This window comes from Mirounga leonina, unplaced genomic scaffold (assembly GCF_011800145.1).
Source record: "Mirounga leonina isolate KUSES-001 unplaced genomic scaffold, KU_Mleo_1.0 Mir_200, whole genome shotgun sequence".
In the NCBI taxonomy this organism is placed as follows: Eukaryota; Metazoa; Chordata; class Mammalia; order Carnivora; family Phocidae; genus Mirounga; species Mirounga leonina.
The window spans coordinates 22,765,637-22,778,029 of NW_023270503.1; the positions used below are offsets into that span (position 1 = coordinate 22,765,637).

The following is a 12,393-nucleotide window of genomic DNA, read 5'->3' on the forward strand; positions in this document are numbered from 1 at the left end:
GGGAGAGCGGTGCGCACGCGCAGTCCACGCCTTTACCTGGGCGCTCGGCAGTGGGCGGAGTGGGGGAAGGCGGGGGTGGAGCGGGAGTCGGCGGTTATCTGGGCGGCGGGGCGCTCACATTGTGGCAGCGGGGAGAAAAGGTGCGCCAGGGCCTGCCCGAGGGGCTGCGCATGCGCGCCGCCGCGCCCAGCGGCCGGGATGCCAGGGGGGCGGGCAGAGGGAGGTGTCGGCTCCCCGTTGGGCGGGGAGGGGGGGGCGGGCGAGGGACGGGGCCGCGGGCGCGCGCGCGCTCTCGCCGCCGCTCGCCCTCCCTCCCTGCCCCCGGCTCCGCACACACAACCACACACGCACACCCCCTCCCCTGCCTCCCTCCCCGCGCGCCGCCCGCCCCGCCGGCCCCGCTCGCCCTCGCGCGCTCGGAAGGGAGTCGCGAGACGTCGGAGCGGCGGCCACGTAGCGCTGCGGCGGCGGCGGCGGCGGTGGCGGCGGCCGAGGCCGGGTCTGCGGAGCGGCCCTGAGGACAGACGTTGGGCGGGGGGAGGGGCCGGCCCGGCCGGCGGTTGTTACTCGAGCGCCGCGGCTACAGGCCCCCCGCCGCAGGGATGGACCGCCGAGGCGGCGGTCGGGGCGGCGGAGGCGGAGGCGGCCGGCCAGGGTGAGTAGGGGCCCCTGCCCCCCACGCACACGCCACAGTCGCGGCTGCGCCCCTTGCAGCAGCCCTTCCTCTCCGCTGCCCGCCGGGCCGGCCGGGGCTCGGGCGCCGGGTTAACCCTTCGCCGAGGCAGCTGCGTGCACTAGGCCGGAGCAGCTCCCATCCGGCGGGGAGGCCCGGGGCGCTGCGCTCCTCTGGCCGCGAGCTCGGGCCGGGGGCGCCCGCTTCTGCTCCTTCGGCCCCTCGCTCCCGGACCCGGGCCGGGCTCCAGTTTTGCAGAGAGCCCGCTCGCCCCGAGGCCCGAGGGGAGGCTGGGGTTGCCTGGGTTAGCGGGCCGAAGGAGAGGTTTGCACCGGTCCTCCAGCGAGCATTCCCCTGCCCTGCAGCTGGTGGCGTGCACCCATTGCCTCCCGGGCCCTGCGGTTGCGCCCAAACCTCCAACCCCTGGGAGTATTGTGCCGCTCGAGATAAAATGCATCCAATGTACACCCGCCCAACACTCACCCCAGAGGGTAATGCAGACCTTTCTCCACCCCCACCTCCTCCTCCCCTCCAATCAGGCTCTACTGAAGATTCTTAGATGGGAGACGCTAAAGGTAGTGACACCCCCGTTACATCTGCACATAACATGTTCATTGTCGAGGGATGTCTCCTGTAGAAATGATAAATGCCCCTGCCTCACCCTCGAAGTCTGTCTTCACGATTTGAGATCCCATATGCTCTTCTTTGAAGAGGGCCAGTCTTTGATCACATTTAAGTACATCCCTCCCCCACCACACACACACACACTCTCTCTCTCTCTCTCTCTCTCTCTCTGTCTCTCTCTCTTCCTGATTGCCAGAGCAGCCCCTGTCATTGCGGATCCATTGTCAGGAATGGCTTGTGCCAATCAAAGGAATGTGCTTTTACTTTTGCTTTTGGAGAGGGGTTCTTTCCACAACCATGTTCTCAGGATGTTCCTGCGTGAGTCTGTGATGGTCCCCATGTTCAAGCATCGTTATCATAGTGTTTTCCTGATCTGCATCTACGGTGTGCCCTGAATAATACCTGAGTGATGCTTTTTTCCTCAGTCGATTAGATACATGTGTGTGGGCATTTCCCTTTATTTTGTTTTAATATGTAAGATCGGTCGTCAAGGCATAGTAACTACATAGGATGGTGTTTTGGGAAGAATGTGTATTTTTTTTTTTTCCCCCAGAGATGGCCAGGCCTGTGTATTGTTCTGGGAATGGCAACTAGCACATGCTTTGTTGACAACATGTGTATGCTTAAGGAATGACGAGCTGCTGTGGCTAGCATGTGTGTACAACGAATGCAAGGGATGTTCCCGCCTAGGGCTGATTTGAGAGTGGTCAGCTGCACAGTCCTGTATCAGGACTGTGCACATGTATTCTAATAGATACTACCTTTAGTATAATTTTGTTTAAAATGATCACCTCTGAGTTTTAGTGATTCTGGAAATGTCTGCTTCAGTGGTTCTTAACCTTTCTTTGAGAATCATGAAAGCCTTTAGGGTCCTCTTTTTCGTGAAAGAGACGCTCATGATTTTTGTATGCAATTACAGTCCTCTTGAAGCTAGTCCTGGGACAGTCAGGTTGAGATCTCTATTATGCAAAAGTGAAAGGAACTTGAGTTTTGTGTTTTGTTTTGTTTCTTGAGGATTGGCATTACAGTACTTTGGTCCTGAGCAGTAAGCAACAAAGTAGATGATACATGTATCCTTGTGTTTTGTTCTTTCATTACGTTCCCTGTCTTCCTGTAAAAAGGAGACGTATGTGAGAATTTCAGAAAAAGTTAAAACTGGAGTCAAAATAATTGGTCTGAATTTGACCAGTTGATGATGTATGTTCCTTGCACTGTTTTCTAAATGTAGCATATTTCAACAGCAAAGTCAGTGGTCTGTTTCATGATACCTATCCATGATGTGTTGATGGACGTTGACTTGATTTCTTAAAAGAAGGCTTTGTCATTCCCATAGTAGAGCACCTGCTCTGTGCAGTTTTTTTCAACTTTATTAAATATGATTTCATGTCTTTATTCAGGGTGACATTGCCACCAGAACCATCCATTTTAAAGTTTTGTTTTAATGGGAGGATCTTAATTGCAGTTAGGGAATTCAGTCCCCGTGTTTAGAATTTAGAACAAGGGATGAACTTTGCACTATTCTATCAACAAGCAGGGGATAAATATCAGCTATTCTTGTTTAAATCACTCTGCATCCAGCTTTTGCCTTTTGATTATATTTCAACCAAGGGGGATTTATTCCACTTGTGATAGGTGTTGTGATGGGCAGTGACATTAAAGAAACATAGTCCCCAGATCTCCAGGAGTTTACAGCTCTGACAATATTTTTTACCTGAAGAATCCTTTGAGACCTTTTATTTATTTATTTTTTACATTTTTGAGGTTCTGAGAGGCTACCCAATTCATGGTATTAACTTGTTTTGGAAGGCGGTGGGGGAGGCTTGGAATCTTGCATAGAACCTGTTCCACACACCTGAAGAATAGCATTTATTCTAATAATTAGGCAGTATACCCTATGAAGTTTGAAAGCATGCTGAGATGGCAAATATTGCATTTTTTATTATCTAATAAACATGCTTGAAGTGGCTTATATTACAGGTTATATTTTTTGTTCATGTCATGCCTTAAGCTTTACTGTCGGAAATTATTTGCCTATCCTAAACCCAGACCATTTCAATGTTGCAAATATGTTACTTTGTCAGCATCGTAGAGTGACAGATCACTAAAATCTCAGGGGACAGTGTGCTTCCTTGATTTAATATTGCAGAACCTCTTCTAACCAGTCCCTTACCTAGTTAAACACCCACACACCACAGAGCAGCTGATCATAGAACACGTATGGCTGTGAGAACAGCATTCTGTCTGCCAGATTCAGAGCTTGGAGGCTGGAAAACAATTGCATGGCAGTGAAACACTTAAGGAGTAGTGGGGCCAGCAGCTCCCTCATTAATATAAACAGCTTGCTTTAGTTTCTTCAGCACTCTTCCTCAGACACCCTTCCCTTAGGAGGTTTCAGATCAGCGGCTCCTACTCAAGGGAAACCACCAACTTTCTGCAACTATGGCCTCAAGATGTAATTCGTGACACCCAGAGCTGTTTCCATTTCTGCTCAAAGTATGGGAAGTAATCTTGTAGTGTGGTAAGAAAATACTTTTCAAGTCTGTAGAAAAAAGTTGGTTAGTAATGCTACTGATTTGATTTTGTTTTTGAATGTCTAGAGCCTGTCAAAGAAGTAACCTGTAAAAGTGAACTGTTTAAAAAAAAAAAAAATCACCCTTTACTCAAGGGTTTTAGATAATTTCACCAAGAATGTGAATATACTCTTGAGTTTCATTTCCCTTGTTGTAAAAAGTCCGTGAAGAGACAGCCAACAACAACAACAAAAACCCCTGTGAATTCTCTTATATTTTGAACCATAGCCTTTGGAACTAGTTATTCTAAAGGAGGTGACTGCATTTCCTGGCAGGGAACTCTCGGGTCTTGTGCTCCAGCTTTAGGTATGATAGTCTTCTCAGCTGTTGTCACCATTTCTGACAGTTAACGCTTGAATTTACTTTGATAGAGGGAACCGGTGTTGCAGGTAGTGAATTTAGCTGAAGGAGGATCAGGGAGATGGTCCTTCGGAGCCTGGCAGAACAGGATTTGAATCAGCTCCAGCAGTTACTGACTCTACGGCATTGAGCAAATCACCTTGACCTCTCTGGCCTCACTTACCTCAACAGTAGAATGGGATTTGTTTTAAGGATTAGAGATAATACATGCAAGCTGCTAGCACGGTTCCTGGCACATGTCCGTTTGAAGGACTCAAAAACAGTAGGACACGGCCGATGTGGGAAATAGAGATCGTTTTGGCTGACGAGGTCTGGTGCTGCGACCTGCATACTTTCATTTGTGCAGATTTGGGATGAAAAAATTGCAAATATTTGACTTGGAGCATACCTAAGTCTTGCAGGTGCAGTGTGCATATTGGAACTTTGATTTGTTGCTCTATGGCTGGCTGAACGTGGTAGAGACAATAAAACTTAGCTCCAAATTCTGCAGTGCTACCCACAGGCTGTCTTGTTTTAAACCTATTCAGAGCTTGTGTGGTGAAGGGGGTGTTTTAGGACATAAACGTGTCTCAATGAGTTCTGTGTCCAGAGTTGAATCACGTGCAAAGCCTTGTGTAAATTTTCATGGTTAATGCAAGCCATAAAGTGCTTGGTAGAATCAGTGAAGACATCAGATGCTTATTTTAGTTAATCTGTTTGTTTATATAGCAGTTATGTATGATTTTATAAAACACTTATGAACATTTTCTCCTGAAGAATTCCCATTGCTCATCTGAGGTTTTGATCATAAACTGTTATTAGGGTTATAAGTTTGAGTGCCTTAGGCATTTTTGCTTCGGTGGGTGAAGGAAAGAAAAGTAAAGTTCCCTTACCTGTCAAATTTTATCAACTCTGCACTTTAGGCCTATACCTACAGATTGTGTGTGTGTATTCCCTAGCCTTGTTTTTAGCCTGAAAGGTAATTTTATGGTAAAATATGACATTTTTTTCCTCTTTAAAATATAGTTTAAGAGATTGCTTTGGAGAGTAGATTCAGGGGCATGTATACAGTTTTAAAAATAGAATTTCTTGGCTTCTGTAGAATTATTCTGTCATTTTTGCAGGATATCATTGTGATAAGTCTGTGAACCCCCAAGAGTTACCTAGAGACTTTTCTGATAAGGTAGACACATCAATAATGCATTAGGATTTACCTCAGGGGACTGTGCTAATCCGTATTTTCTTTATTATTGAGCCACCTAGGGCTTTCCCATCAATGGAATCAGTCACTAGTATTGGATTGCTGATAAAGAAGGATTGGCAAATAATGGTCTTAGACTTGCCTTAGATTTTGCAGAACACTTGAAAAAATTTAATCTCACCCAGATGTATAATAATAATAAGAGCACTTACGCTATGTGAGCCCAGACTAACTAAACAAATAAAATTTAGATGATTGAGTTACATATTTTTTTTCTCAACGATGATACATTTTGCTAAGAAAACCTTTTCTGGGGAGGAGGGTGCTATTTTTTTTTTTTAACTGTTATTTTTTCTGGTTTACTGGAGTCAAATGGCCTAGCGGAGATCTAGTTGCTCCTGTCAGTTTCTTGATAAACCAATCTGTGTAGCGAGAAGGGACTGTTGGAAGGGAACAGAAATAGAAGTGATGCGGAGTGTGGCTCCAGAGCCTGATTTCTTGATCTTGCTATGCATGTGGTATCAGAGGGTTCTTACTCTTAGCTGGATTTCACAGAGATATACAGGGTTGGGTGATTCCTTTTGTCTTTAATGCTAGTGAAGAATAGAGTCTTTAACCGCTTTGGAGTTTAGACTTTTCAGCTTTGGAATTTTGATTCAGTTTTGGAGATTCAGTGGACTATAACTTACTGATTACACTGTGTGGCCTACAAAATGAGATTTATCACTAGGCCCTTATGAGTTGTTTTCATAAAGTAATGTCAGTGGCCTGTGAACATTGAAACACATGATGAAGTGTTGGGTTGTTTGATTTTGTTTTGTTTTGAGGGGATGAGGAGAGTGTGGTCTTAGTTGTATAGGTAAATCTATGTATTTTCCCCAGTTCCTCTTATCAACCTCTATCCTGTAATGCCCAGAGACTTTTCCTGTAATAATATACTGTTCGAGCTGGGATTTGAAGTTACCTTGCCTAAAAGATCCTCCTTGTAGAGAGCCCTACAGTTTTCTTTCTAGCCTACAAATTCGTCTAAATAGACGCAACAAAAGTTTGGGAAAAACCTAATGTATGTCAGTATAGAATTGTAAATAAATTAGGGTATATTCATACAGTAGAATAAATTTTATAACTGCAAAAAAGAATGAGGAAACTCTTCATGTGTTGCTGTGGGAAAATCTCTAAGCTATACATAAGTGGAATACAATATGTACTCATTTGTGCATGGTGTCCTTAGCTCAAACTTAATGTTTATAAAATACACTCATATTTTCGTGTATAACAACAATTAGTTTTTCCTCGTATAATATGCAAATGTATGCATATATTATAATTTATTTGTCCATTCTACCATTGATGGACATTTGGATTATTTCTGATTTGGGCTATCATGTGTAATGGTGCTCTATTCACTATATTTTCTTCTGTACTTAAAAATTTTGATCTGGGACGCCTGGGTGGCTCAGTTGTTAAGCGTCTGCCTTCGGTTTAGGTTACAATCCCAGGGTCCTGGGATCGAGTCCCACATCGGGCTCTCTGCTCGGCGGGAAGCCTGCTTCTCCCTCTCCCACTCCCCCTGCTTGTGTTCCCTCTCTCGCTGTCTGTCTGTCAAATAAATAAATAAAATCTTAAAAAAATTTTTTTTTGATCTATGTGAATGTATACCCACTAAATAATTTTTCATTTAAAAAGTATCCCTCAACTATCCATAGGAGAATTATAATGTCCTATTTTAAATTAAATATTGAAATATTTAGTGGGGCAAAATAATTTCAAACCTTTTTTTTTTTTTTGAGTACATTCTCAAAGACCTAGCTTGGATTTTTACAATATTAAGAAAATCCCCAAGTCAACCTGAGAGCAAACCCTATATATTTTTATCCTTAAAGAGGGGTTAAGTATGACAGAATATGTCTTAAAAATAGTTACGTCTCTTGAAAGATCTTTGTACCTAATAAATATTTCTTTCATTGCTTCATTTCATAATAATGATATAATAATCCTTCTTGCATTGCTAATTATTAAAAATGTTTACTTAATATTTTTATAACTGTGGTATATTTAAACTTTTTGGAAACCCAAGGTTTTAAACAAATAGCAACAGGAGAAACTTGCTTAAATGTCGTTAACCTGGTTTGGAATGTTGTGAAGTGCAGTGGGCCTGCCGCCGAGCCTGGCGGGGGAAGGTGCTCCTGCGGGCCCAGGTGCTGTAATCACTGCTGGGGCGCCATTTCTGTTGAAAAGTGCATTTGGTCACATTTTTTGGCTGTAATTGCACTATTGTCATTTTCTCCTTCTTATTGCCCAAACATAGAAACAACGATTAAAATATAAACCTGTAAAGCAGTGGTTCTCAACCAAGGGCAATTTTGCCTCCAGGAGACGTTGGGCACTGTCTGGAGATACCTTTGATTGACACAAGTGGGGCTCCGGGGGTGCTGCTGGCATCCAGCGGGCAGAGGCCAGGGAGGCTGCGGATCATCCTACAGTGCACAGGACAGCCCCTCGCAACAAAGAATGATCTGGTCTAAAACGTCAGCTGTGCTGAGGTTGAGAAACACTGCCCTACAGCAGCTCCCTAAACTGATGCTCGGAGGCAGGTAGCAATTTTAGCATTGACTTTGTTAGATTTAGCACATGAAAGTCATATTTAGCTTATCTGGTCTAGAGAGAAATAAGCTAGGAAATTATCTAAATTGTAATAAGGAGGGCACCTGGGTGGCTCAGCCATTAAGCGTCTGCCTTTGGCTCCGGTCATGATCTCGGGGTCCCGGGATGGAGCCCCGCATCGGGCTCCCTGCTCAGCTGGGAGTTGGCTTCTCCCTCTCCCACTCCCCCCTGCTTGTGTTCCCTCTTTCACTGTATCTCTCTCTGTCAAATAAATAAATAAAATCTTTAAAAAAAAATACAATTTTTTACAGGCGCCCCTGTAATAAGGTTTTAAATATGAAAACTGATTTTAGTATAAGTTTTAGTGGACGAGTCCTCTCAAAAAATTTTTTTATTATTTTTTTATTATTAAGTAAGCACTACCCCCAACGTGGGGCTGGACTCATGACCCCAAATCTAAGAATCAATCGCATGCTGTACTCACTAAGCCAGCCAGGCACTCCTAGTGATCTTTTTAAAAAATAAACCTATTTATAGTCTCCTAGTGGGTAAAACCAGATTATTTTGGAAGATAGTTATTATCGACAAGATTATTCACAAAGAGAAAAAGTCTATATATATTATACAGTGTGAAGACTTTTTTTTTTCAAAGCAGATACATTTTTTTTTTAAGATTTTATTTATTTGACAGAGCACAAGCAGAGGGAGAGAGAGGGAGAAGCAGGTTCCCTACTGAGCAAGGAGCCCGATATGGGACTCGATCCCAGGACCCTGGGATCATGACCTGGGCCGAAGGCAGCCGCTTAACCGACTGAGCCACCCAGGCGTCCCAAAGCAGATACATTTTAACTGTTATGATCCTAAGGTGTATCTTGTTCTGCTCTAAAAGAAAATATTTGGTTGTTTGACATAAAGTATATTTAAATCTTGTATAATGTGTTAAGTTAAACAATATTGGTAAGTGACACAGTGTTTAAATTAAATTTGGAAAATACATGCATAGTACAAAAATTTTCTACTTTCAAATGGCTAGTTACTTCCTGTCAGGTTGTGGGAAGGAATGTATACACTTTTGGGGCGCCTGAGTGGCTCAGTTGGTTAAGTGACCAGCTCTTGGTTTTGGCTTAGGTCTTGAGGTCTGGGCTCCCTGCTCAGCGGGGAGTCTGCCTGAGATTCTTTTTCTCCCTCTTCCGCTGCCCCTCCCCCCCCCGCGTGCATGCGTGCACTCTCAAATAAATAAATAAATAAAATCTTAAAAAAAAAAAAAGAATGTATACACGTCTGCATCTATTTCGCCTTGTCAGGTATTATAATAATATCCAAAAGACAGTTTGTCCCACCTCCCAGTCTCTCTTCAACCTTTTCATCAACTCAAATGGAAAGTTAGATTTTCTTTTTCTTTGAAGATCACTTCTGTCTCTAAGGTCAGGTGCTGCAGTGAGCACTAAAAGACTTGTCCACAGAAGCCGAATATTGCAGAATTGGACCGTTCTCAATCCAGAACTGTTTATTGAATTCCCTCTAGCACTCTTTCTTAAGCTTTTTGACCATGACCCCCAGTAAGAAGCAGTACACGTGTGGTCGCGTATGTTCTCTCACATTCATACCCCCACCCACAACTGAAACAAAAACTTCATGAAACAGTACTTACCCTTACTGGTCGTTAGGCAGTCTGTTGTTTTTTTATTCCATTTCATTTTGCAAAATTGGGGTGGGTCAGGCAGTTTGAAAATCACCCTATGTGACAATCATCCTTTTGTGCTTAACGAAAATTATTTTCTTGAAGTAGATGCTAAACAAATGCTTATTGGGCTAAAGGGGGTTGGGAGAGTGCTCAAATTAAAAGCTATGCTTAGAATTATATGTTTGAAGTAGAAATCCAAGTCATGTGGCATGAAGAAAATCATTGTATTTATGACCTTATTCCATGTAGAAAGGTAATTCTTTTTTTTTTTTTTAAAGATTTTATTTATTTATTTGAGAGAGAGAGAATGAGAGAGAGAGAACACATGAGAGGGGATAGGGTCAGAGGACGAAGCAGACTCCCTGCCGAGCAGGGAGCCCGATGCGGGACTCGATCCCGGGACTCCAGGATCATGACCTGAGCCGAAGGCAGTCGCTTAACCAACTGAGCCACCCAGGCGCCCCGAAAGGTAATTCTTAAAGACCAAAAACTCTAGAAGGGTTGAGGTTGGATCCTCATTTTGCCTAGTGTTTTCTTTTTTTAAGATTTTATTTATTTGACAGAGAGAGACACAGCGAGAGAGGGAACACAAGCAGGGGGAGTGGGAGAGGGAGAAGCAGGCTTCCCGCAGAGCAGGGAGCCCGATGTGGGGCTTGATCCCAGGACCCTGGGACCATGACCTGAGCCGAAGGCAGACGCTTAACGACTGAGCCACCCAGGCGCCCCTTGCTTAGTGTTTTAAGCTATGGTATTTCAAGAGGTAGTACCCCTACTATTGCTTAGTGTACACACACACACACACACCCCCAGTCTATGTTTGTTTGTTATTAAGTTTGTTTATTAAGTTAGGTAGAACTGACGGGATTAACGAATATGTGGAAAGATTTTTTTTTAACTCTGTAATACGACTTTCTTTAACACAGAGCCTGGTTTAGACAATAATTTGCTTATGTAGAATGGTTACAGAATAAAAATCTACCAATGACTCAGTAGTGAGCGTTTACTTCTGTGTAAAAATCTGATTCCAGGGTTGGACTGTATTTTAGAGACAGCTCTATCAGAAAAGCACTCATCAGAACCTAGTTCTCCAGAAGGATAAAACTTTAAAGTTACTTGGTTGGCATTGTCTTTCATTTCTGTCCCAGAGTTATATACTGTCTGTAGTTTTGTTATTCATCAACCTTTACAAAACATTTGCCATTTAATCCTCTATAACCTTTTGAGGTAGTGTATTATTATTGCCCCATTTTGCCAGCAGGGAAATTGAGACAAAGTGAGGTTATGTAACTTGCCAAGTTAAATATGTTCTTTTCTTGGCAAAGAGATTTCATAAGAAAGGACCCGTTAAATCATTTTATTCTGCTAATTAAAAACTGAAGTTGGGGCACCTGGGTGGCTCAGTCGTGGAGTGTCTGCCTTCGGCTCAGGTCATAGTCCCGGGGTCCTGGGATTGGGCCCTGCATCGGGCTCCCTGCTCAGCGGGGGACCTGCTTCTCCCTCTCCCTCTCCCTCTCCCCCTGCTTGTGTTCCCTCTCGCTGTCTCTGTCAAATAAATAAACGAAAATTCTTAAAAAAAAACAACAACAACAAAACCCTGAAGTTTAGGGGCACCTTGGCAGCTCAGTCTCATTTAAGCTTCTGACTCTTGATTTCGGCTCAAGTCACGATCTCAGGGTTGTGAGTTCGAGCCCCGCATCGGGCTCTGACGCAGCAGGGAGTCTGCTTGAAGATTCTCTCCCTCTGCCCCTTCCTCCTGCTCACTTGCATACACACATGCTCTCTCTCTCAACTAAATAAATCTTCAAAAAAAAACCAAAACAAAAACTGAAGCTTAAAAAATAGAATTTAAAAATCCATAAATATTTCTGGCTTTTAGAAACCAGAGACTGAGTAAGTCATTTGTTTTAATTTTTAAATTAACGTACAGTAAAATTGACATTGTGGTGTGTACGGTTCTGTGAATATCAGAACATGTTAGTGATTCATGTAACCACCACCACAGTCAGGATGCAGAACAATTCCATCACCTGAAAAACTCCCTACTGCTGCCTTCATTACACTCCCCCACACTGCATCGCTGGCAAGCGGTGACCTGTTGCTCATACCTATCCTTTTCTCTTCTGGAGAATGTTCTGTAACTGGGGTCATACCATATGTAACCTTTTGAGACTGACTTTTTGGCATTATGCCTTTGAGATTCATCCCAGTTTTTGTGTGTATCAGCAGTTCCTTTTTATTGCCAAGTAATATTCCATTCTGTGGAAGGATTACAGATTGTTTTTCCATTCGCCTGTTGAAGGACATTTGGATTGTTTCCATTTTGAGGTGATTATGAACCAAGCCTCCAGAAACATTCATGGACAGGTTTCAGGGTGAATGTGAGTTTTCATTTCTCTAGAGTGACTCCCTGGGAACAGGATCACTGGGTCGTGTAGTCCGTATGTCAGTCTGTTTTCCAGAGCGAATGTGCTCTTTTGCATCCCCACCGGAAACATGAAAGTTCCAGTTGTTCTGGATCTTTGTTAGCACCTGATATTGTCAGTATTTTTCATTTTAGCCATTCTAACAGGTGTAGAGAAATAATTCATTTTGAGCCTTACGACAAGAATCTGGGTGGTTAAGTCCAACTCTGCCGTCAACTAGCTACTGACTTAAAGGAGCCCTTTAACTTTTCTGAGCATCTTGTTTGCTTGTCTCT

General features: G+C 43.6%; 1 protein-coding gene across 1 annotated transcript in view; it reads left to right on the plus strand.

Annotated features, from left to right (window-relative positions):
* The first annotated feature begins 341 nt into the window (after nt 1–341).
* The window catches only part of ZNF652 (zinc finger protein 652), a 59,126-nt gene continuing 47,074 nt past the window's right edge, over nt 342–12,393 (plus strand). The window contains exon 1 of the mRNA XM_035026900.1: nt 342–655. The gene's annotated coding sequence lies outside the window, so the exon portion shown is untranslated. The remainder of the gene's footprint in view (nt 656–12,393) is intronic.